The 27,913-nt window shown below is 38.5% G+C and overlaps 1 long non-coding RNA gene across 1 annotated transcript in view; it reads right to left on the bottom strand.

The window, feature by feature from the left end:
• Nucleotides 1–2,165: 2,165 nt before the first annotated feature.
• LOC132648798 (uncharacterized) overlaps nucleotides 2,166–27,913 on the bottom strand; it is a 37,424-nt gene continuing 11,676 nt past the window's right edge. The window contains exons 3-5 of the long non-coding RNA XR_009587207.1: nucleotides 26,953–27,121; nucleotides 9,824–9,920; nucleotides 2,166–3,082 (exon numbers count right to left, since the gene is read on the bottom strand). This is a non-coding gene — a long non-coding RNA (uncharacterized LOC132648798). The remainder of the gene's footprint in view (nucleotides 3,083–9,823; nucleotides 9,921–26,952; nucleotides 27,122–27,913) is intronic.

Genomic DNA, 27,913 nt, shown 5'->3' on the forward strand with positions numbered 1-27,913 from the left:
AGTCAAATACTGGTGCCTAGGACCTGTCCAGCTAGCATCTGGAATTCCTCTGCATACAAATGAAGCATTTACAGCACCTCAGCCCCAGCCATTGAAGTACACTCACTTGAATACCCTACCTACTTCCCCAAGGTTTATGTAGCCCTTAATCCACCAATGAAGAGGGCTGTATCATTGGAAGAGAGGTAATGGAGGTGGCAACCTCCCTTCCAGCACTCACTGCCAAATCAAGATCCTGCCAACCCAGCTGACTGGCATCGGTAACTGGATGCTCAGAGGGGAAGAATTGAACCCGGATCCTGGAACGACAAAGTATTTTATGGAAAATTGTGTTGAAGTTTTGATGTGAATTGTACTGAATCTGTAGATTGCTTTTGGTAAGCTGTCATTTTTACTGTGTTAATGCTACTGAGCCTTGAGCATGAGACAGCTTTCCATCTTTTGATATCTTCTTCAATTCCTTTCTTCAAAGACTTGGAAGTCTTATCATACGGGCCTTTCACTTGCTTGGTTAGAGTTACACCAAGGTATTTTATATTATTGTGAAAGATGTTGTTTCCCTAATTTCTTTCTGGGCCCATTTACCATTTGTATAAAGGAGGGCTATTGATTTTTTTGTTTTGTTTTGTTTTAGTTAGTTTTGTATCCAGCCACTTTGATTTTATCAGGGTAAACTCTTTTACACTTTTATAAGAGTGAACCAAGCTGGGCCACGGGGGCTCACAGAGACTGAACCACCAACCAGAGAGCACGGGCTGGACCTAGGCCCCCACACACATGTACCAGATGTGCAACTTGCTTTTCTTTTTTTTTTTTTAAATAAAATAAATAAGCTTCCAAGAAAAGTAATTACATAATATATAAAGTAGTTTTCAAGAATCAAAAAATCTTATATGACACTGTAGAAAACATGGGAGATTCTTTTTTTTTTTTCTTTTTTTTATCATTATGTCATTTTATTTTTTTTCTTTTTTATTTTATTTATTTTTTTTTTCAATGCAGTTTATTCAGAAACCTTGAACAATCCTCGGACCCCGGGGAAAGCCAGCCCACAGCTTAAATAGCCTCTGGGTAGCCAACCCAGGCGTGCCACGGGGGCAATGCAGATAGGTCCACCTACATGGAAGCAAGCCAGATCCTCAGCCTTAGCCAAATGTGGAATTGTTCGTGACAGAGAGCACTCACCATCGGGAAGGTGGAAGGCGGAAACCAGCTCCATCTTTAAGGCATAGCATTCCGCAGCTCACTACAGTTCCCCCTTTTTGTTTTAGACGCATCAGGCAAGAGTAGAGGTCTGATCTCTGATATTAGAAATAAATTGGGACTTTGTACCGATGTTCATTTAGGTGTCATCCACCCAAAGAGCATCAGACCCGTCCAATACCTTTTTCTCAGAGGCGGGACCTGGGGTATCAACCCACATGCAATCAGACATGCTCTTCTCTGGGTCCAAAGCGGCTGACCCTGAGTGCAGTGCTTAGCCTCGCATCCTGAGCGTATCATTTTAGCTTTTTATGGTATCCAACCATGCTTGGGGAGAATGTCCTGCTTCAATGGCTGTAAAGGCCTGAATGATCATGGCTGCATCACACTGTTGTGAGACTCTAATCTTGCATATATACCACAGGCAAACCAAGGAGACCAACACCAGAAGGCCTGCTAACACTCCCATGCCCGCCCATTCCTTCAGATGATTCATGGCTGCAGCAATCCATGTTGATAATCCTGTGGCTAGTCCTGCGTCCACTCCGGTAGAATTTACTGTGACAATGGCCACTCTCAGCTGCTCCATCGTAGTATCGAATTCTCCAGTCCAATTACCTAAAATATAGCTCCACAATTGTTTAGACAGATTTGCAGCGCAGGAAAAATTCTCATGTTGTATGCTAGTGACACAAAGTCCAGCATACTTTCATTGACAGCCAGGTTGAGCGATTTGCCATAGGGTATCAATTTGCTCCTGCACGAGGTCAATCCTCTGATTGAACACCATCAAGCTTCCTTTTAGTTGAGCATTAATTCTTTTATGTACAACTAAGGCATGAGCTACATTGGCTAAATGATTATTCAGGGTCTGAGCAGTCTGCCCAGTATGACTCATGGCTAATGCCCTGGTGGTAGCTCCAACAGCTGTCAATGAGATGGTAGTAACAATGGTGGCTGTAGTTCCAAGATCCCTTTTCTGTCTGAAGAGAGTCATAGCGTGAGGGGCAACTTGGTTTTCATGTGGGTTCTGTAATAACTGGAGCAAGGGCTGTCTCTGACACTATTGTCTGTCCATGGATCTCTTTCTCCTAGCTGAGCTGCCTGGTCCGGCCCCAGTGGGAGAGGGTGTGCTTATTCCTGCTGTGACTTGATGTGCCCTGGCAGATTGGTACTGATGGGAGAGCTCCCTTCTTTAAGAAGAAGGAACTTATCTCCTTTCCTCATACTCATCTGTGCCCCTCCTTGGCTGACTGTCCATGAAAGTAGTTCCCTCTATTGCCTTCAGGTCACATGAATTCTAGTCTTCTTCCTTCTGCTTCAAAGACCCACAAATCACACACACACTCACACACACATTGTGTATGCAACTTTAAATCTAGGTTACATTTTTGATAGAAAGCATACAGCTTTTGTCTGAGAATAATTTTGTCTAACACATTCACCTCCAGTTCCATCTATTTTCCTACTACTAATAAACTTTTTTCTTTATGGCTGAATAAAACTCCACCGTGTGTGTATCACATTTCCATTATAATTTCTTTGTCGATGGACACATAGGTTGGCTTCAATTCTGCCATGAGTGGTGCAGTAACAAACAAGAGTGTGCAAGAATCTCTGTTGTGTATGAACTTAAGAGTCCTTTGGGTGCACACCGAAGACCGCTATGGCTGGGTCATATGGTATAAGCCCATTTCTAGTTTGTGAGGAGCCTCCACTCTAATTTCTGGAGTGGTTGCACAGTTTCATACCCATGACAATAGCTTATCAGCCCCTCCTTCCTTCCATTCTCTGCAGCATTTTGTTGTCACTGTTTGCTGTTGACAGCTCTTCTGACCGGGTTAAGATGGACTCCTAAAGAAGCTTTCCTTTGTGATATCTTCAGCCAAGTAGGGGCACAGATGAGTATGAGGAAAGGAGATAAGTCAGAACAAAGTGTAACAACACATATGCTTGAAAACACCGCAATGAATCCCATTCTCTCTCTTCTATCTCTCTGTCTATCTATTTTTTTTTTGAGACAGGGTTTCTCTGTGTAGCCTTGGTTGTTCCAGACTAGCTTTGTAGACCAGGTTGGCCTTGAACTCACATAGATCTGTCTGCCTCTGCCTCCTTGAGTGCTTAGAATTACAGGCATGTGCCACCATGCCTGGCTGAGATTCATTATTTTTGTGTTAAGTGAAAAAAAAGTAATGAAAAGTAGAAGAACTACCTTTGTAAGAGTAGCCAGTCAAAACACAATGCTAAACAAACCCACAAATCTTTGAAGACTTGTGGTAAGCACTTTTAAGAATTGGAATCTGGGGGGGGGGGGGGGGGCGGAGACAAGATGGCGACTAGCACACACAGTTTCTGAGCGGTGGGATACCTGATATTCTGAGTTGGAGAATGGAAGGACCCCCAACCCAGGAAAACCACAGCGAGGCTTTCTGAACACCAGAGAACATCGCAGGAGGTGAAAACTTTGGCCTCTGGTCACCCGGAGACTTGCTTGGGGAAGGAGAGAAACAATCCTTTGTTCTTGCAGCACTCCCTTCCCCCAGACCTCCTTCCTCCTCTGCACAGCGGCACAGCGGACTCATCTTTCTCAGCGCAGACCTAACTGCCTGGGGTATACAGCCGCTGAGACCGAGCCCCAAGCACTTTAGCGGCAGACAAAAGCCAGCAGTACGTGCCCCGGAGTCCCAGATTCGCGCAGCGGCTGCACCATCCTCCCAGGGCGCGAATCTGCTAGACACCATACTAGCTCCGCAGGATAACCATCACTGACGGTACGGCCCACCCAATCCCACAGTGACAGAGAATACGCTATATACTCACCAAAACCAGGCAGAAACGTCATACAACCTGGACACACCAGGCGCTGGGCCTCCCAAGCTTGGAGAGCACAACGAAGAGATCCCAGGACTTCCCAGAAAGCATTGGGACTAGCAACCCAATCTCCAGTTACAGCGGGACCTGGCAGCAGAGCAGCACTGAACTGGCAGGGCAACACAGCCCTCCAGTTTAAGACTAACCAGGGCCAAACCAGAGAACAGAGAACCTGGTTACCCCATCCCTGCTGAAGTGACCACCCTGAAATCTCCAGCTGCAGCAAGACCTCAGAACCTGGCAATGACAGCAGCACAGAACTAGCAGAACACATCAAAGAAGCAGGGCCAAACCAGAGACCAGAGAGCCCCAGATACCAAGATCTCTGCCAAGAGACCTGCCTGTAAGTGAGTGCACCCTTGAGAATCTGCAGTTCCCCAGATCCTGGGTCCTTCTAAATCAGAAGCCAGGCATCGAACCCCCCTCCCACCCACATACCCACTTTGGGAAACAGAGGGGCACTAGGGACATTGAAGTTCCTGCCCTGTGGGCCTGATTGAGGAGCTAAGACAGTTAATGCCAGAAATTGCGCTGCGATCATCATTAGCGCCTGAGACATATACAGTGCAGAGCTCCTCCCACACACTCAAGGGTTCAACATTAGCCATCACTCTGTCCCTCGAGAAACTCATCCACGCACACTTACACACACAGACACACACACGTGCGCACGCACACACGCTTGCATTTGCCCCGTTTGTGCCTGCGTACTTTCCTCCCACAGGTACAGCTAGTCCTCAGCACACGCTGAGAGTGCTCAGCTTCCTGAAGAACTCTCCAGACACCAGAGAGAGACAGCACCAGTCTGATCTGCAGAATCCAAAAACAAACAGGGAGGGTTTCAGATAAGCCAATGGCCAGAGGTAGGCGAAAGAACACTTCCAATATAAATCAGGACATCATGACTTCACCAGCAAACCCCAAAATCGATGGATACACCAATTCAGCAGAAGCACAGGAAAATGATTTTAAAGCCATGCTTGCCCAATTATTTGAGGCTCATAAGGAGGAAATGAACAAGTCTTTCAAAGAGATGGCCAGTCAATTGGAGGCAAAGAAAGAAGAAATAGACAATATCCTTAAAGAAACACAGGCAAACATAGCCAAACAAATAGATATACAAGTAGAGGAAAAATTAGTGGCATATAAGAAGGAAATGAAAAAAGAAATAGAGGCCATCGTAGAGAGACAGGAATCCAAATTCAAACACATGAAAGAAATGGTGCAAGGCATGAAAACAGAATTAGAATCAATAAAGAAAACACAAAATGAGAAAACCCTTGAGCTGGAGAACTTGGAGAAAAGATCAGGAACCACAAAAGTAAGCATCACCAACAGAATACAAGAGATGGAAGAGAGAATCTCTGGAGCTGAAGACACACTTGCAGAAATGGATACTTCTCTCAAAGAAAAAGTAAAATCAGAAAAGTTCCAATCACAAAATATCCAAGAAATCAAGGATGCTATGAAAAGACAAAATCTAAGAATAATAGGAATTCACAAAAAAGAAGACTCCAGACTCCAAGGTCCAGAAAATATTTTCAAGAAAATCATAGAAGAAAATTTTCCCAACTTAAAGAAAGAGATGTCCATAAATATACAAGAGGCCTACAGAACTCCAAATAGACTAGACCAGAAAAGAAACACATCACGTCACATCATAGTCAAAACACTGAATCTACAGAACAAAGAAAAGATATTAAAAGCAGCAAGGGAAAAAGGCCAAGTAACATATGAAGGTAGACCTAACAGAATCACACCGGACTTCTCATCAGAAACTATGAAAGCCAGAAGGGCCTGGGCAAGTATCATGGAGACTCTAAGAGATCACAAATGTCAACCCAGACTACTATACCCTGCAAAGCTTTCAATCAACATAGATGGAGAAAACAAAATATTCCATGACAAAACTAAATTTACACAATATCTACACAGCAAACCATCCCTACAGAAGATACTAGAAGGAAAACTCCAATCCAATGAAAACAAATTCATCCAAGAAAACAGGGCATACAGATAATGTCCCAACAAAAATGAAAAGAAAACAAGCAATGAAACAGGGTTAGATCATCGACTCCATTACAAAAGGAACTAAAATGCATTGGTCACTATTATCTATCAATATCAATGGACTCAACTCACCAATAAAAAGACACAGGCTAACAGAATGGTTAAGGAAACAGGATCCAACATTCTGTTGCATCCAAGAAACACACCTATGCAACAAAGACAAACACTACCTCAGAGTAAAGGGCTGGAAAACTGTTTTTCAAGCAAATGGTTCCAGAAAACAAGCTGGAGTAGCCATCCTAATATCTAATAAAATAGACTTTCAGCCCAAGTTAATCAAAAAAGATAAGGAGGGCCACTATATTCTCATCAAAGGAAAAATCCACCAAGAGGACATCACAATCTTGAATATCTATGCCCCAAATACAAGAGCACTGACATTCGTAAATGAAACATTATTAAAGATTAAATCATACATTGATCCTAATACCTTAATAGTGGGAGACTTCAACACTCCACTCTCACCAAGGGACAGATCAACTAGACAGACACCAAATAGGGAAATAAAAGCACTCACAGAATCCCTAAATCAAATGGACCTAATAGACGTCTACAGATCATTTCACCCAAACTCAAAAGAGTACACCTTCTTTTCAGCACCGCATGGAACCTTTTCCAAAATAGACCATATAGTGGGCCATAAAGCAAGCCTCAACAGATACAAAAGGATTGAAATAATCCCTTGTATACTATCTGACCACCATGGACTAAAGCTAGACATCAACAACAACAGAAACAACAAAAAGCCGACACGCACATGGAAACTGAACAACTTACTACTCAATGACAGCTGAGTTAAGGAAGAAATAAAGAAAGAAATTAAAGACTTCCTAGAATTCAATGAAAAGGAAGGCACAACATACCCAAATTTATGGGACACATTGAAAGCAGTACTCAGAGGAAAACTTATAGCACTAAGTGCCTGCAAGAAGAAATTCGTAACATCACATACAAACAACTTAATGGCCCAACTGAAAACCCTAGAAAAAAAAAAAGCAGATACACCCAAGAGGAGCAGACGGCTGGAAATAATCAAACTAAGGGCTGAAATCAATCAACTAGAAACAAATAAAACTATCCAAAGAATCAATGAAACAAAAAGCTGGTTCTTTGAGAAAATCAACAAGATAGACAAACCCTTAGCCAAACTAACTAAAAAGCAGAGAGAAACTATCCAGATCAGCAAAATCAGAAATGAAAATGGGGACATAACCACAGACATTGAGGAAATCCAAACAATTATTAAGTCATACTACAAAAGCCTATATACCACAAAACTTGAGAATCTAAATGAAATGGATGATTTTCGTGAAAGATTCCATCTACCAAAACTAAGTCAAGACCAGGTAGAAAGACTGAATAGCCCTATATCTCCCAAGGAAATCGAAGCAGTCATTAACAGTCTCCCCTCGAAAAAAAGCCCTGGACCAGATGGCTTCAGCGCAGAATTCTAGAAGACCTTCAAAGAAGTGCTAACTCCAATTCTCCTCAAGCTATTCCACAAAATAGAAACAGAAGGAACACTACCAAACTCATTCTATGAAGCCACAGTCACCTTAATACCTAAACCACACAAAGACCCAACAAAAAAAGAGAACTTCAGGCCTATCTCTCTTATGAACATTGACGCAAAAATACTCAATAAAATACTTGCAAACCGAATCCAAGAACACATCAAAGATATCATCCACCATGACCAAGTAGGCTTCATCCCAGGCATGCAAGGGTGGTTCAACATACGGAAATCCATCAATGTAATTCACTACATAAAAAAACTGAAGGAGAAAAACCACATGATCATCTCCTTAGATGCCGAAAAAGCATTTGACAAAGTCCAACACCCATTCATGTTTAAAGTCTTGGAGAGATCAGGGATACAAGGCACATACCTAAACATAGTAAAGGCAATATATAGCAAGCCTATAGCTAACATCAAACTCAATGGAGAGAAACTTAAATCAATCCCACTGAAATCAGGGACAAGACAAGGCTGTCCATTGTCCCCATATCTCTTCAACATAGTACTTGAAGTCCTAGCCAGAGCAATAAGACAACTAAAGGAGATCAAGGGGATACAAATCGGAAAGGAAGAGGTCAAAGTGTCACTATTTGCAGATGATATGATAGTATACATGAGCGACCCCAAAAATTCAACCAGAGAACTCCTTCAGCTGATAAACACCTTCAGCAAAGTGGCAGGATACAAAATCAACTCAAAAAAATCAGAAGCCCTCCTATATACCAAAGACAAAAAGGCTGAGAAAGAAATTAGGGAAACAACACCCTTCACAATAGCCACTAATAACATAAAGTACCTTGGTGTGACTCTAACCAAGCAAGTGAAAGACCTGTTTGAGAAAAACTTCAAGTCTCTGAAGAAAGAAATCGAAGAAGATATCAGAAGATGGAAAGATCTCCCGTGCTCATGGATTGGTAGGATTAACATTGTGAAAATGGCCATACTGCCAAAAGCAATCTACAGATTCAATGCAATTCCCATCAAAATACCAACTCAATTCTTTACAGACCTTGAAAAAAAGATTCTCAGCTTCATATGGAGAAACAAAAAACCCAGAATCTCCAAAACGATCCTGTATGACAACAGATCATCTGGAGGTATCTCCATTCCTGATCTCAAGCTGTACTACAGGGCAACAGTAATAAAAACTGCATAGTATTGGCATAGAAACAGAAAGGAGGATCAATGGAACCGCATAGAAGACCCATAAATAAATCCACACACCTATGAATACTCGATATTCGACAAAGAAGCCAATTCCATTCAATGGAAAAAAGACAGCATCTTCAACAAATGGTGCTGGACCAACTGGATGTCTACATGCAGAAAAATGAAAATAGATCCATATTTATCACCCTGCACAAAACTAAAGTCAAAGTGGATCAAGGACCTCAACATAAAACCAGATACCCTAAATCAATTGGAAAAAAAAGTGGGGAACAGCCTAGAACTCATTGGCACAGGAGACAACTTCCTGAACAGAACACCAACAGCACAGGCTCTAAGAGCAACAATCAATAAATGGGACCTCATGAAACTGAAAAGTTTCTGTAAAGCAAAGGATACTGTCATCAAAACAAAACGACTGCCTACAGATTGGGAAAGAATCTTCACTAACCCTTTCTCTGACAGAGGACTAATATCCAGTATATACAAAGAACTAAAGAAGCTGAAAAGCAGCAATCCAAGTAATCCAATTAAAAAAATGGGGAACAGAGCTAAACAGAGAATTCTCGACTGAGGAATATCGAATGGCAGAAAAACACTTAAAGAAATGCTCATCCTCATTAACCATCAGGGAAATGCAAATCAAAACAACCCTGAGATATCACCTTACACCCATCAGAATGGCTAAGATGAAAAACTCAAGCGATAACACATGCTGGAGAGGTTGTGGAGAAAGGGGAACCCTTCTCCACTGCTGGTGGGAATGTAAACTGGTACAACCACTCTGGAAAGCTATCTGGTGCTTCCTAAGACAAATAGGAATAGTGCTTCTTCCAGACCCAGCTATACCACTGCTAGGTATATACCCAAAGTTTGTTCAAGTACACAAAAAGGACATTTGCTCAACCATGTTTATAGAGAAGAGGGAGGGCCTGTGATCAGGCTGTAAAGTAAACAATAAAATAATTAATAAGAAAAAAAGAGAGTACTTACCTGGCATGCAGGAAACCCTGGATTCAATCCCCAGAAATGAGCTCAGAAGGTAGAAATCAGAAATTCAAGATCGTCCTCAGTTAAAAACCGATCCTATCTAAAACAAAACAACAACAACAGCAACAAAGATTAACAAAAGGTATGGCTGAATGAATATAACTGCCCTGATTAGAGATTAAAAAAAAAAAGTTCAGCTAGGAAATACTCAGGTAGTATCACTTTAGTTCATTATTTTAAATATTTATTTTCATATCAAATGAAATGTGCAAAGGTGCAAGCATTACTTGCATGTCAAATCTACTCAACAATATTAACAATCTTGAATAAAAATGGAGCCATGTGAACAGAAGGATCAGAAGCATATATTTCTTTCTCTCTCTGCAGTGCTGGAGATCAACCCTAGGGCCTCCTGCCAGGTTAGGTGGGGGCTCCTCTGCTTGCCAGCACTTCTAGCTCTGGAAGACCTAATTACTACACTGTGTCTTTTCCTTGGTGAATTTATATCCCACTGAAAAATCCGCGGTCCTTCAACTCACGGTGTTCCATACAGGGGCTTTTGTTGAGCAGTGCCAAATCAGTATACTTTTGGTTATATTCTTAAAAAGCAGTCGCTTGCTTCAGTCTTCATTCAGTTGGCTCACTACCTTACCTGATGATACAGATTGTGGTAAGCAGGTAGGACAGATTTCTACTTTTCTAATTTGTTGAGATCATTTCCCACTGAATTAAGCGATGGACTTGTCTGTGTCTATGTCATTTTTTGGTGTACATACATAAGTAATGTGTTTTGTTTTTATTACCTTTGATAACCCTGAGTGACATTAATCCTTGATTTCTTCCAAGAAAACGAGGGGGCTGTAACTTCTCCATCTATCTCAAATATTTCTGTTTCCCAACCAATTTACTGTGTCATCTCTAAATAACATAAACATGATCATCGGAAAACTTCTTCACTACAGACATCTCTCATGTGGTTTTCTTAGTGCCATTTACATGTAACGATCAATGCACAAATTTTATTTTCCCTGCTCTTTTATAAAATGCTTAAGGGCAGAAATTAGGGTCTTTTATACTATTTTGTATCTCATAAACTTGAAGAGTGCCTGCCACAGGGTAATCTGTGCACTGAATGAAAAACTGAACTGATAAACTTCTTGCTGTCTAAAACCCAAGTGGTTCAGGCAGATGCTGGCCTGTCCTTCAGTGTGAATGAGCCACTGCAGCCTGTCTCCTGGAGGGACACTTTAGGGAAAAAGCTTTTCTCTTTAGCATGCTGTAAGGAGCATAGTCTCTTCTGTCTCGCAGACATGCTGTCCTGCCAAAAAGAAATATTTTCCCCTTTGGGCTTAAGGACCAGTGAAGAGGCATGCTTAATTGTGAGAAAGAGTTGACTGCTCTGAAGTCCTCTTGACCCTCCGGCCTCTGCTTTTCTCTGTAGAAGATCTTGAGAGATTCAAAGAGAAGTGAAATCAAATGCAAGAAGTCTGAGAACTTTGAGGTCTGTCTTTTTATCTGCTAAGCAGTTATTATTATTAATTTTTTTTGTACTGAGAAAAATAATTTGCTGGCAAGGGTTTGTTTACTCAATCATAAAATTATAATTGTTCTTAATATGTAAGTATTATTATCATTAGGCCCATTCATTCATACACAATGTCCCCCTGTGTTGCTACATAAACATTGGTTCTGTTTGTTGAAGGTGCAAGCATTTCCCCAAGCGAGGAAAGTAGCTGGTTTCTAAGGTTCTCCTCTGCAAGCCTTGGTTCATACTATCTGTGATAAGTACAAAGGATAAATCTACGATATAACAGCTGTCAAACTTAGTAACTTCATTCTTTTCCTGTGTTTCTTATTTTCATTGTTCTTAATTCTAAAGCATGTCGTTTTGTAACAATGACATCTTTGTCTTTTATTGTACATATTCTCATTTAATATATTCTTTTTATAATTATTTTACATCCACAGGAGTTTTGCCTATACCACATAAGTGCAGTGCCCACACAGACTGGAAAAGGACTGTAGATCTCCTGGCACTGAAGTTCCAGATTGTTGCGAAGTGCTGTGGGAGTATAGGAAATCAAAACTGGGTTTTCTGGAAAAGACAGCAAATGCTTTTAACTACTGAGCCATGTTTCCAACTCCATATATTTCAAAGAATTTTTTTAAAGAAAACCAAATCACATTTCTATATAGTCAAATAGAACATTTCAGACTATTTCCTTTTCTTAAATTTTATTTATCTATTACAATTTATTCACTTTGTATCCCCACTGCAAGGCCTTCCTCTTCTCCCCCTATCCCCTTTCCCTAGTCCTCTGATAGGAGAGGATCTCTTCCCTTCTATCTGACCCTAGCCTATCAGATTGCATTAAGGCTGGCTACATCTTTTCAACAAACTTCATGCTTTCAATGAAGTTTGCTTTCAATGCTTTCATGCTTATTTCAATTCCAACTATTAATAAAATCTGAGTAACTGTTTTTCACACAGTTTATTGTTACATGCTAATAATTCTTAACGGCGAGGGGTGTAGTTCAGTGGTATAGCACTTGTCTAAACCCTGGGTTTGATCCCTGACATTAAAAAAAAAGTTGATCATGTTTTATCCATTACTTTATGAGTCTAAAGTTCTCAATATGACTATAATTCATTTTTTTACAGAATCACATACATGTATTGAACCATCATTTGCTCTCTGTTGGGATCATACAGAGGTAGAATATTAAAAACATTTTGCTAATAGTTTTGGCAGTTTTTTAATGATAGCATACCTGTGATTTGTGTGGGAAAGCTTATTATCATGTATAATTCTGATTCCCAAAGCAAGGGATTCTGATAGGTCTAGGGTAGAGTTTAGAAACACATGTCCTTAATTACCATTTTGGGTCATTTCGATGAATAGTATAAAAAAAGAGAAAGATTTTATTCTGAAAAGTCTGATATTTAAATGAATTTTAATTACAGTAATTTTCAATGTTGCCTTTAATTCACATATAAAGCTTTAGAAATCTGGGCTAATGGTAGAAGGAGGTGAATTTATTCATGGAATCTATGACAAACATTATAAAGCATTTCTAGTATTTCTGGCCTTCCTGTAATTATAAACAAAATCCCCTTATGAGACTTAGCAGAGTAAAGGACTCCGTGTAGATATATTGGTGAAAATACATCATTTACAATATTAGCAGTAAATACAGATGAGAATAAGACAAGGCAGAAAAATAAGGTGATGGGTTGAAATTTTAGGTTGCATGCTTGAGAGGCAATTTTCTGCAAAAGTGACCTAATGTCAGCTTTGGAAACAAAATGAGTTTAACATGAAAACAGCAAAGATGGTCAAAACATTTAGTAAAATGTTATGTTTGGAAAAACCCTCATCTTTGGTTAATCAGAGTGAAACTGCCTCTGTTCTCAATTTTCACCATCTTCCTGACAACCTCATCATTCTTCTAGAGTGGAACTCTTCATCCCGTCCATTTTGTTTATTTGTTTGTTTTGTTTTGGTCATAAAGGAAAGGTCCAGATGAAGTCATCTTCAGGTCATTCTCAGCATTAATTGGGAAACTATCTCTCCAGCATATTCATCAGAAACAAACCTAGAACTGGCCAAGTAGGGATGATCTTGTCACTACCTTGACTCCCACAGAAACCCAATTGTGGTTGTCAGAATGTATGAAATGCATCTGGGTCCCTAAAGTCTACAGAAAGTTAATATTAACTGTTTAAGTCTCTCGTTAATTTTTTTTGGCTCTACATGAGGCACAACAAAAAGTACTAGGCAGAATGAATAACTTAACTTCTGTAGAGATGGATCAAAACTGTGCTGAGGTGACACCCTCTCAGAGCGGGGTGCCTCCCAGCTCATCAGACTCCATGCCAACACCCAGTGTAATTTCAGCAAATCACCCCCTTCTTTTTTCTTTCTCTCAGTATGTGTTATAAAAATGTTTTGCTGACAGACTGGAGAAGTCTCATGATGTATCCATGAAATGACTCCATTGAGAATGAATCCCATTGAGAGAGAACCTGTCTTTATGTGAGAAATAAATTTCCTTCTCTCTGACCTTAAGCTGTTAAGCTGTTTCTCTTGATTAAGGAGCATCAGTTGGCTGCCTGCCAAATCATATGATGCATGCCTAATGAAAAGATGCCTTTGAAAAGGGGGAAATTTGGTATTCGTTGACTATTTTAAATAAAATATAAGGGAAATTAGGAATTTTCAAACCATGCACCTTATACTTTTTGTTGATTAGGATATTGTGCTGTGTTTTGTTTAATTGTGTTTCTTGCTTTGCATTCATATTCTGTTCTTAACTACCTCTTCTCTCTCCGCACCCCACTTTGTGTAAAGCCTGCCCTGGATGTCACTAGAGCTTTTGAAATGGGGACATTTGCAGTAGTTGTTGAGAGCATTTTGATAACATTCTTGCTAAAGAATAAGACCTATGCATGGACATTTTCAATTTGAAAACAACAGCTGTTCCTAAAATTTGTATTTCACATGCTGCTTCCAGATTTGGTCTGCTTTCATGGTCCTCTGGATTGTCCATTTGAGAAATGTTCTTCAGTGTAGATCCATCATATGATTATTCCATGTTTGCTTTGTTGGTGCTTTTCTACAAGCCCTTTTATTATTGTTTTATTTAAATGTGGAAAAGATGAATCAAGATACAAATTGCCTTTTTTGAGAGTCATATTAGTGTTTTAAGGGTTAAGAATATTTTATTTATGATTTATTCATGATATTAGATATAAATGTAGTTATGGTTTGATGTGCATATATTTTAACATCATATGCTGCTGCTAGTAACTAATGAAGAGATCTCTTTATTCATACAAATGACTGAGTAGAAATATCTTTAAAAGATGCATGTTGAGTTGACTGATTTTTCCTTCTGCCTCAACAAAGAATTCTCCTCCTCGAAACTGGTGCTTATAACAGGAAATGACTCTTGTGGCAAAATTTGGAGCACTTCTGCATTGACTTTAAGATTCTAAAGAAATTTTTTTCTGGACTTTTTTGTTCTCTTTCTTTTTCTAGGATCTAGAATCTGGGAGAATCTAGGTATTAATGTAAGCACTGAGACAATAAAATTCCCTTCCAATGAATAATTAGAGGTCAGGTGTCCATTCTTTCCTCTGAACATAGTGGGTCATAGTGTCTAAGTTTAAGTTTTCACATTAAAAAAAATCCTAAGATAAGTCTTCTCTTCACTGGAGTTTAAGAACTATTTTCCATTAGTTCTTATTTTGGTATATCTGACAACGCCTAGCCTTCAAACTCAGATGCTTTCTTTCTTTTATGTCTGAGGCATACCCTGAGAGTAACCTTGAATACAAGTGTGTTCATCAGCCCTGCATTATTACCACCAAATCACCATGACAATCAACTTATAAAGAGTAAGGCTTTAATTTGCATCACAGTTTAGAAGATGTTTTTCCATAATTGATTGGTTTCATTGCTTTGAGCATGCAGCAGCTCATAGCATGAGTAACCTAGGAGAGTAAAATCACTCATCTCACAGCCAGAGCCAGAAAGGCAAAAGAGAGGAAAAACAGGGCTCCTTGATCAGCTTCAAGAACAGTACCCCACAGCCCCATTTCTCAAAGGCTTCACTTTCTCATCAACCTATCATGCTAGGGACCAAGCATCCCTCCTACACCCATGATCTTTGTTTTTGGATCTGAAGTATTTGGGATTGAACTTACGGCCTCATGCACCCTAGGCAAGCACTTTATCACTGAGCTACAGGCTGCACAACACCTAAACTACATGAACCCATAACATTGTATAGTTTACAACTGAACAATAATTTTTTTCTGGTATATCCTTCTCTTCCCCTTGTCTCAATGAGGTGTCCATTATATTTTATATCCTGCCTACTAACCTTTCCTCTGGAGGGCTGAGCCAGAACCAATCAATTCTTAACACCTTTCTCTACCTGGGCGCTTAGCTCCTGTATGTCTTTCATTTCTTATTATATTTTCAGCTGTACTTAAGTTCAAGTTAACTTTGTTGTAATAAGGTCCATGAAGATTTAGACAGAATGCTGTATATCACAGAAAGCACCCTTCAGTTTCTTAGGTTGTGCAAGTTGTTCCTGGCCTGAGGAACTAGCTGTTCCATTAAATTCGTCTTCACACACTCCAGCACATTTTCAGGGTGTTTATAATAGATGCCCTCATTGGGCTATGGGTGACTCGGAATCAAGACACCCATATGAATTGAATTACAGTTTAGGATCATAGTAATAATCAAGCACAATATAAATACTTATAGTAATTGGAATTGAGAAAACCATAGCTTCCATCAAGAAAATGGATTTGATACCACATCCACCTGTGTGATCCCTTTCCTCTTAACTCTCTGCTGTTGGATAATAATATATTAGGAATAGAGAAGCCCCAAGAACATTTTGTTCTCTGACTAGACAAAATTTACTTTAATGTTTCAAAGGGCTTTTATTTTCTTTTGACATAATGAAAGTCTATGATTTAAAATAAACTAATTATTGTTGAAGTTCAATTTTCAGTTTTAGCAAAATTAAATGTGTTTTAAAAAATTGTAGTCTTGTCTCTTGGCTAACAATGGAACTCATTTTCTTTTCATTCACCAAATTGCAGAACAATGAAATATTTTGTCCCAGAAATTCATTATTCTAAAATTCTGTATTTGACTTTACCGTAGAAATCATAGAGTCTTAAGAATTGATTGGATCTGGCAGTGGAGTGTGTGAAGACTAATTTAATGGAACATTATATATATATATATATATACAGATATATATATATATCTGTATATATATGACAATTCACAGTTTAATACTGCACTTAACATCTGTGTATACCTGTACATCCTCAAAACAAGATCCTGTAAGAGAGTATAAGCTAACATAACAAAAAGCATATAATTGCAAAAATACATTGAAACTAAATATATTTTAATAGTATATTTGAATCATAGCTGCCTTAAGGAAAGTTCAAAAGGCAATAAATAAATTAAAAAAAAGAAAAGCTTATTGTCTTCTTCTGCTTTCATATCATATTTCAGCCTGAGAAGATATCAAAACACAACTCACTGCTCTTGCAGAAGACCTGGGTTCTGTTCCCAGCACCCATGCTAGGCATCTCACAAGTGACTGCAATACCAGCTCCAGAGAATTGGATGACCTGTTCCAATCTCCTTAGGAACAGACTCTCTTAAACACACACCACCCTCAGGTTCACATATTTACATAATTAAAAAATAAGAAAACTTAAAAATTAATTAAAAAAAAATTAACGGATAGCCTATGATCTAGGTACAGTTTTATGACTAAAACTAATAAATATCTAAATTAACATTTCTTAGTTGACTTTTTATATAGTTATCTTCAAAGGGAAACTGGTGTGGCTTTGGTAGAAAACTTGATAAAATAAATGAAAAAAACTAATTTTTCATATTGGTATAGTTTATTATCTAAAGTTTCATCCTGAAAAGTACTCAAAGACAGGAAAGATATTTGATAAGCACACTGCTTTGAGATTTAATGGTTGAGCAAGATTTTCACTTGATGTAGGGATTGTGAATCTTACTAGAATTTAAAAATATATTTTCTAGGTTGATAAAAAATCGCTATGATTCTCCAAAGTTGACCTTGATAAGTGGTTCTCCTCCCCATTAAGGAAACTTCTCTTCGGAACAAATGGAGATCATTACAAAGAATTATGAACTCTCTTAAACACACACTACATTGCTGAGAAGCCCAGGCCAGCTGACAGGTCTGCACCACAGCTCTGCTCCCAGTCTCAGGGATCACTGGGGAAGAGGAGCAGAAACGTTGTAAGAGCCAGTGGAACAGGGGGTTTGCTGCAAGAGTGTGTTTCCTACTACACCCATGAAGTTGCACCAGTATGGCAGTCTGAAAACAGCCTGGACAAGGATGAGGACAGACACACTATCATGAAAGGGGGAAATCTCAGGAGGCATCAATCCTAAGCAAAAGACAATAGAAGACAAAACAAAACAATAAACTATAAGTGACTGAGGAATGCTGGGAAGGGGATAATGCTGCTTATCCAATATCAAATGATTAGCCCTGAAAACATTTGCATAAACTAATATGTACGCATGGAGGAATTTGTATTCGTGTATGTAGGAATACATACCACACCACAGAGACACAAGCTCATGCACATACACAAATACCTAAAGATATGTAACAAAATTTAAAGAAAAAGAGGCCATAAATTTGAAAGAGAGCAGGGTCGGGGTGAACATGGGAGGGCTGCTAAGGAGGTAAGGGAAATGCTTAAAAACTTTGCAATTAACATTTATTTCTTTGGTTTAATAAAAAGTACGTAATAAAACCTTTAAACTTTATTTGAAAACATAATGAATTAACAGTTTTAAAGACAGTTCACAGAGTTTTTAAGCATGGGTATTCTAAGAACTAAATGTCTATTAATTACCTTGTTAAGTGACAGATCTGGACTGAGTGATTAATCATTTAGACTTAGTAAATCCAGGGACATCATGGAGCAAATCAAAAAAGCTTCCTGATGGACATCAGAAGAAGAAGAAAACAGGAAACAACCTAGGAACCTACCACAGAGGGCCTCTGAAAGCCTCTGCCCTTCAGACTATCAAAGCAGATGCTGAGCCGGATGGGCAACTGTTGGGCAGGTGAACGGAATGTTAGGTAAGAACTGGGAAATAGTAAGAGCTGGAGAGGACAGGGTCTCCACAAGGAGAGCAACAGAACAAGAAAATTTGAACACAGGGAACTTCCCAGAGACTCATACTCCAACCAAGGACTATTCATGGAGATAACCCAGAACCCCTGCACAGATGTAGCCCAGGGCAGTTCAGAGTCCAATTGGGTTACATAGTAATGTGAAGAGGGACTGCCTCTGACATAATCTGATTGGCCTACTCTTTGATCATCTCCCTCTGGGGGGAGCAGCCTTACCAGGCCATAGTAGAGGACAATACAGCCACTTTTGATGTGAACTGACAGACTAAGATCAGAAAGGAGAGGAGAACCTCCCCTATTAGTGGACTTGGGGAGTGGCATGCAAGCAGAGGGAGGAGGGAGGGTGGGATTGGGAGGGGAGGAGGGAGGGGCTTATGGGGGGATGCAGAATGAATAAAGTGTAATTGATGAAAAATTAAAAAAAAAAAAAGCTTCCTGAAACACAAGTCTTGCCCTAATCCCTGTGAAGTGTTTACAAGTATGAAGTAAGATCCTACAGCTCACAGGAACCTCCTTGTCGTATTGGAAAATGATGCCGTGCTTGTCCACACTTCTCTTCAAGAGTAGGTAGAGGGAAGTAAGAAAGATTTTAGCTAACCCACCATTTTAAATGGAAAGCATTTGCTTTCTCTTAGCAACAATGCTTTTTTAATATCAATGTTTATGTCTGTCTGTCTGTCTGCCTATCTGCACAGAAGAGTTACTGAGATGGCTTTTGAAGAGCGAATGCTATCCCAGTTCTGAGAACACAGAAATGGTACTGCAATGTTTTCATACACACTCCTTGATTCCATATGCACTCCTTTAATGAGACTCTTTCTCTGACTGTCGTTCTACCTCCATTTTGCCAGAGGCCACCAGTCAGGTACTCTACTTTCTAGATTTAGCAAAATAAGTCACCCTTTGTACACTCAGTCACTAGTGGAGGTTTAATATGGTAGCTATTGGATTCCTTCTCATCTTTTACACATATATGCAAAGCCAAATTTAAAATGTCTCATGGACTAAAGAATATAAGAAGACAGAATCATATAGATACATCTTCATTTCTTCTGATTTTGAAACGGTGGAACATCCTACATCTGTATTCACTTTGTCTCAGGCCATATATACTAATTCACAAATGCTGGTTCTGTTCAGTCTAGAGCTGCTCTATTCTGTTCTGTGTAGGGACTGTTCTACTCTGTTCTGTCTAGGTGCTGTGCCATTCTGCCACGTTAGGTTTCTGTGCCTGAATCATCCAGGGCAGTAGTTGTTATGTGTGAAATTTCATGTTCCCACCTCTTCTTTAGTAAGATAATATGTTTGTTGGTAGGAGATTCACCCACCCCCGTTGGTCCTGAAGCTTAATAGCTTCTGGTCTTCGTTGTTCATCATGTACTTCTTTTAAGTCCTAGAATCCAGCTGTGAGACTGACTCCCTTTGTTTTCATTTTGCTTGGCTGCTATTAGCAAGGTCCACTTCTGCTTGTAAAGAGCTACAAAAATCCTTGTGGGTACAATGAAGAGAGAGAAGAGAATCACAGCTGTGGTAACTGCATGGCAAAGTAAACTTCTGATGATCCATGTTATATTCATTGTCAAGTGAATATCAGTGTATATCCCTCACTACATGTTTCAACAATGTAGTCAACAATTTTAAAAGTCTTATATTAACAAATATAAAGATAATATTTTTATTAAATATTTAAAGTTGGCTGAGGACAGGTATATTTTCTATTGTCTGCTTTGATTTTCTCATTCTTCCTACAACACTGAGAGAAAATTTTCAGAAAATACTTTGGATTATGGACCTATTTATGCCAAATAAAAGCGATCCTGAGATGAGTTCACATGATTTTTATGAGGAGGAATAGCTAAGTGCTTGCTTGCTCAGTGTGTGAGATGACTGAGCAAGAATTTACACAGATCACGAAAGGAGCAGAGAGTGTGTCTCTTGTTATAAAGGATGACTGTGGGTGCTCACTGGGTTATAGAAGAGAAAGAACAGTGGAGGTCAGAGAAGCAAGGGTTATGAACTCATAGAAAAGCAATGACTCAGAAAACTGCGTTGACCTTGATGTTAGTAAGCAAATCAGAGGTTGGCTCTGAGAATTGAGTATTGAGAATTGCAGTAGCAATGGCAATTCTAGAAATAAGCACAGGGAGAGAAAGCCTGGAACCTGAGAGGGGTATATGTGGTAACACAGGTGTCCTCTGTTGAAGTGATGACAATCACCATTGAAGGTGAAACATCTGTGAAGCAGGGAAATGGAGATATTCTGATGTAGTCAGGAAGAGCAGTAAAGATTTCTATTTTTTTTTCTATTTCTATTTCTGTTTTTATTGTTTCTTAAGCTGTTGGGGTTGACTAAAACCCAGGTTACCTAATAAAACAATAGTGTCATTAGGGAAGTGGAACTGAAAATAACCTTGTGCTTCATGTTTTGCGGAAACAAGTTATATACTAATACATACAAATTTAATTACTTGGACGTTTCCTCTGAGAGTTGTTTAGGTTTAGGATCTGTTTTTTTTTTTTTTTTTTTTTTTTCAGTTTGTCCCTTTTGTATTTAAGAAAGTCTCTTAACTGTGCTTAAAAGTCTAGGCCACCAAAGAAGCTTCTGGAAATAATTGACCAATGATAGAATGCTAAGCCTCCCATGAGTAATTGTTCATCCTGGTGGAATGGTATTCAGGTGACCACTGGGCAAGCATTTCTCAGGAGGAGCATCTCTGGGTCAAGCTGACAGAGATCCACAGTACGTTCTGGTAGCACAGAAGGAGTGGCTCCCTGTTCTGATGCATCTTCAAGTTTCTACCAAGTCCTCATTGAGTAGTCTGCCTCTGTCTTTTCCACTGCTAAAGCAAGTACTTTCCATCTATCTAATTCCCCTTTTTATATTAAACCCTCGAACTAATTTTGTAGGGTCACAAGAAAACATAAAATCATTCTGTTATGTTTTCTAATTATATTTCTTAGGTAATTGAACTCAAAGCCACTCATGTTTTCTAAACATGAAGAACAAGGCCTTCATTAAAAGGACCTCCAGCCTCCTTCTCAGTGTACACATTAATACAAAACCAAATAAGACAGAACCCGTGAGTTTCTCCAGTAGAATTTAGAAAAGTCTCAGGGTGATTGACAGCGTTTATGCTCTCAGACCAAAGCTAGTTCTTTGTAAGTCAAGTGAAATTCACCTAAACGATCTGATCTGTCTAATACCAGATCTGATTTCTCATAGCATTTATAAGTGACCTTTACAAACTTGAGCTTCTCTGACTTCTCTCCTTATGTTTTAACCTAGAAAGTGCTTTCAACCTATCAAGAATGTTATTTGATTTTTGATTGAATTTTCTGTTTAGTATCCTAGAATTAATCCTGCATTTAGCTACATAAATTAAACAATGCTTCCATAATTATTATTAGATTAAAGAAATTTTAGTGTGGATAGCCACATGTCCTTATCACATTTTGTTTTTCAAACCATAATATTCACATAAACTATTTTGAACTGATCAGATTTTTATCAAATAATAATTTGTGTGTGCTTTCTGTCAGAGTCCTTGATCACAATATTAGATATTAGGAGTTTTTTATGGATTCGCAGATATAATCAAATATTCATTTCTTTATCATGTATTCCCTTTATTTGCTTTTAGTAGTTAAAGTAAATACTTGAAAGGTCAGAGTTAAACAGTACTTCATGTGGGAAGCTGGTAACATATTGCTTTATACATACAGGTAATATTTGTATAGTTTTAAATGATTCAGTATAAAGAAAAGATAGTTCAATGCTTCACTTAAGAATCCAGATGTTATAAGTTAAAAAAATAAATAAAAAATAAAAAAGAATCCAGAGGTTTTCTATGTGTGTTTGTGTGTATGTGTGTATGTGTAGACTTTGTCAACATTTCAAGAAAGTGGTTACTTCAAGAGTTACGAGTCACAAGGACCAAATATATCAGGGCACAGGGGTCTTTTGTGAGAATGTTTCTCCAACCAAGGACCATGTATGGATATAACCTAGAACCCCTGCTCAGATGTAGTCCATGGTAGGTCAGTATCCAAGTGGGTCTCCTAGTAAGGGGAACAGGGACTATTTCTGACATGAACTCAATGTCTGGCTCTTTGACCTCCAGCCCATCTCCCTCCCCCCCAGATAGAAGAACAGCCTTGCTAGGCCACAAAGGAGGACAATGCAACCAGTCCTGAAGATACCTGATAAGCTAGGGTCAGATGGAAGGGAAGGAGGACCTCCCCTATCAGTGGACTTGGAAAGGGACAGGGAGGAGATGAGAGAAGGAGGATGGGATTGGGAGAAAATGAGGGAGGGGACTATGGCTGGGATACACAGTAAATAACCTGTAATTAATATAAAAATAAAAATTATTATAAAAAAGAGTTGTTTAAATATCAAAAGTGATCTCTTTCTCTTCTCTCTCTGTCTCTGTCTCTCTCTCTCTCACACACTCAAAGGACACTATAATTAAAAAGGTAATATCACCTGATATGTGATTAGTTATCTGATAATCTTAGTGGAACTCTAACCACAGAGCTTCAAGGTAGAAACATGTTAGCACTTCATTACATATAATTGACTATCGCTCACATTTGCTGTTTAAAAAAAATAGAAAAAACTATTTCAAAATGATTTCCAGCTTCATACCTGTGATGTGAAAACTCTAAAGGGAGGCTATATCAAATTCAGGAACATCTGAGCTGCTCAGGCTGTTTATCATTTTAAAGTTGAAAGTGTGCGTCTTTTGAGGCAGTGGAGTGCTTATGATCACATACTGCAGGTATTGAAAAAACTCAAATGCCAGGGAGTGTTATTTTGATGGAGGTGGATCTGAGGACTCCAGGCTGTGCACTTCTGAAGGTTCAGAAAAAAAGGGATGATTTCTTTTGTGCCTATAATAAAATATCATAACCAACATCCCTACAACAAAATGCAGGAAACAAGAGATCCATAAGAAAATTTTGCTTATAATTAATAATGAATTATATGCAAAGAGTTTTGATGCTTAGTATCAAAGAAATGTGCACAGCCATTGGGAAATGTGATTGGAAAAGTAAAGTATTCTTTAATAGTCATAGACAAGAGTAGGAAATTTTATTAAAGATTGCCGGTTAGATTCATTGATTTATTTAATTTCTGTTCATTGCTTGTAATATTTCTTCCTTCTGGGTATGGGACAGGGAATAATGTGAGAGATGCTGACCAGAACATACTCAGAAAGTCAAAGAAATTACATCACTGATCTTTGCTTTTATTTTGAGGGAGAATATTATGGTTTCTAAGACCTGCCTTGGCCAACAAGAACTCAATTTTTATGGCTTACCTTAAGAGAGAATGAGAGCTGAGAGAGGAGGCAGATCAGGGAGAGAATTTAATTCTGAAAGAATTTTATTTTTGGGTAACATTTCATGAAACCAACACTTCTAAAACAATTTCTTTTTAGATATAGGAGAGTGGGGCAAAACTCCTTGATATAATTGACTTACAACATTTGTGAGTTTCTTGATTGTGTTATGATTATTTTGCATATCTCTTTGTATATTCACAGTCCCAGAGTAGATTTACATAGGACAAGGAAGAGTAAACCTAAGTCGGTCCTACTCCTGCCAGTTTCTTTTTTTTATTTATTTTTTTATTTTTTTTATCAGTTACATTTTATTAACTCTGTATCCCAGCCGTGTCCCGATCCCTCATTCCCTCCCAGTCCCTCCCTCAAGAAGAGGTTTTCAGGGTTTGGACAGTGTCGACCTCACTCTTGTTTCAGTCTAGCTTCCAAGTCACATGGATCCCTGTCACCACAATTCACCTAGACTTTTCAGTTTTCACCTTGATGCCTTATTCCAAATCAATATCACCATCCAAGCTTCATTCTGATCTGTAATTGCAGCCACTGTTATATTTGTTCTCAGTCTTCCAATCACAACTCATTAAGCTGGGTTGAATTGATCTTTCTTCCAGCCATTTCTTTCCTAGTTTCTCCAGCTCTGTTACTGTGAACAGCATCCCGCAGGCACTGATTGTGAAAACCACAATGGATACCACTGTTTTTAACTGTTATCCAAGCCACAATCACATCCATTGTGCTAATTGCATCTGTACAATTTGACTCTTCATGCACTCCTGTCTTGCTTTTGCTCAAGTCCCCACTGTAATAAATTCACAAGTGAAAACTTCGAAGCCTTCCTAACCTTAACATTCCTCAAGCCAAATCATCATGATCTACTTCATTTTCAGAATGTCATGTTTGTCAAGCTGCCTCTTTGATTGGGATCCTCATTCCCTATTGGATGATTCAGCTAGCACCAGGGCGCAGCCTCTTTCCATTTTACTCAGCTTTTGACCTCATTCCAATCCACATTGTCTCCACATGACACATGAATCATACCCATCCTCATTATAAGCCATCAAAACAGTTTTTCTCTCTTGGACTCACTCCACTATCTCCAGTCTTGCATATTCTTTAGCATATACTTAGAAAGCCCCAATAAGATGAACATACACTGTTTCTCATTGATTTAGTTATTAACAATTTCGGTTAAATTTAGTTCTTCATTGTCTGCATTTTCTACAACAATATTCCACTTTAGTTCTTGTTACTTTAAAAAGTAATGTATGAAAAATAATACTTCACGTACTTCTCTTACTACCTGAAACATTTTATATAATAACACAGTTATTGAACCATATAGCTATGAAGGGTTGCATATAGTTAGTCAGGCTTATTTGTTAAGAATTACACAAAATAAAATAATTGATTACCATAGTGTCAGAATATTGAACTTTAGAACTTGATAGACTATACAGATACACATCTGTGTGTTGAAAGGTAATTAGGACATGACAAAAACTAAGTGCTTCAATGTGACCTTTGGTGACACAGATCAAACCCACCACCACACCCACACACATATACACAGTGTAAAATAATATGCACATGAATAGAAGTATTTGAAGTGAAATATTTTCTTCCCATGTTAGAAAACTGAAAGCTATAGAATGAACATTATTATTGTTACACAAAAGACACGCAAAGATGGTACAATGGTATGAAGCATTTGAAAGAGTCAATTCATCTGGTGCTTTTCCAGTTGAAATAACAGCTTAAGAAAGATCCAGGTGATTCTGGAATGATACAGATACTTTCTAGGTGAAATCAGTGTTTAGTTCTTACTTTATACTTACAAATTCTATTCCTTGTCAATCCTGAAACACAGTCATTTGATTTTAGAATAAAGAATATTTCATTCACATTGCAGTGTAGCTTCATGTACTATGAAAGTTAGTAGGACCTGAAACAATTTTGGAAACTTTCACATAAACGTAAGTTAATTCAGAAACTTACAGACTTTAAAAATAGCCCAGGCTTAGCATTCAGAATTCGTCACTCATATTTTGTAATGATTTTGCACTTATGGCTATGTGGGAATTGGAATGCAGACATGTATTCTGGTGCAGTTAGTCTTAAGAAGGCACAGCTATGGAGAATGTGCTGTGTCCCCTACTGCTCCAAACAGTCCTAGTTAGATTCTCTCTTCCCATCAATCAGAAATCCTCACATGTGTCCCTGGAACACACACCGATTACAATTTTCCAGTTAATTGTGTTTCATTGTTAATATATCACCTCAAGAAAGTTCATGGCCACAGGAGTATTATGGAGTAAAACATGGTTCTCTCTATCATTTATGTTCTTGCGTTGAAGTCCTAATCCCTGAGTGCTTTGGAAAGTGTTTGGGTTTTTGTTAAGATTTTTAAAGAGGCAAATAAGGTTTAAAAGATGTTATTTGTGGCATATGCTAAGCCAATATGATCATAAGAAAAGGAGACTAGGTCAAAACACATGGAGAAAAAAGGCGCAGAGAGATAGTAGACATCTCAAAGAAAAGGGAAAAAAAAAGCTTCAGAAGATATCAAATCTTCTCACACCTTGACATATTTTTAGACTCTAAAATTAAGAGAAATAAAGTTTATCATTTAAACTATAGTTTGCTAGCTTAGCCACAACACATCTAGCAAACTGATAAAGCCTCTCCTGATATATTTCTATTTGTAAGTTTGCAAATTCATGTAATGCTCCAGTGGCTTCAACAAACAAATTTGACTAGGATTCAATTAATGAACTTGCCACTTACTCTTAATTTTCAGAGTGAGAAATAACTAAAGCGTATGGCCATCTCTTTGTATAAAAACAACAAAACTAATGCCTTAATTTACTGAGTACATTTCTACATGTCATGCTTCTAAGACAGAAGTTATTATTTATATATAGATCTGTTATTGTGTGCAGCTATTACCATTATTTTAAACTTACATTGTTATTAGTTAGTTTGCAGATAGCTGAGGCAGAGAGAAGATAAGTGGCACAAAGATAAGATGGAGTTAAAGACTGGACTCACCACCACTGTTATCAAGAAGCCAACAGTGTTCCCAAATAATGCCAGAGTGGGAGGCTGTGCTTAACAGTGAATAGCAGGACAGTGTTGGTACATGCGTTTAATCACAGCACAGTCAGTCGGGTCTACTGAGCTAGTTCCAGGATATCCAGGGAAACCCCGGCTCAAAGAACTGGAAGAGAGAGAGAGTATGCGTTTAGTTAAAAATCTTAACAATACTTTCAAGTGAGTCAAGAGACAAAGTATTTGTTTAAGAAGCACAGCTGTCTTATATCTTAATTAGAATGATGAGTATAAGCTTGGCCCCTACACAAAGATGATGTGTAAACTTGGGAAGGTTTCCATATCAAAAAGTGAAAGGGGGTAAACAGAGAATATCTGACTTTTAATGCAGATGTTTTATTTGGCATACAACTAGAAACAATAGAAGAAATTCAAGAGAAATAATACAGGTAGTGAATAGGCATTATATTTGAAGATGTCTATGAAAGATGTGAGTACAGAGAGTTCTCAACTTCCCAAAGAGAATGTTTGTATATATTTAAAGGAAATAATACATATAATAGGATGTTAGTGAAGTTGGAAGGATTTAAAACAGACATGGAGGGAGAAGATCTGTCTCCTCCTGTACCTAAATTAACAACCCCTTTTGGGACTCTTGTATATATTTTGGCATCTAAAATACTGTACATCTGTAATTGCCTTTGCATCATGCAAACTCAAGCATCTGTCTGCCCTGGATCCCAGCCAAGCTATGAAAATATGCTTTTGTCTGTGCCATCCACATGATGTTTCCTTTACTTCTGTTATACCCCTCAGGAACAGAAACTCTCTTTCATCAAATTAAGTATATACTTTCCTTCATTTTATTATAGTTACAATATTATTCATAGGAAGCTGCTATGTACGGTCAATGGTTTTTATCAAAATCACCAAAGCCTTTCTTCTCAGCAAAACCAACTCT

Source organism: Meriones unguiculatus, chromosome 17 (genome assembly GCF_030254825.1).
Source record: "Meriones unguiculatus strain TT.TT164.6M chromosome 17, Bangor_MerUng_6.1, whole genome shotgun sequence".
Lineage (NCBI taxonomy): Eukaryota > Metazoa > Chordata > Mammalia > Rodentia > Muridae > Meriones > Meriones unguiculatus.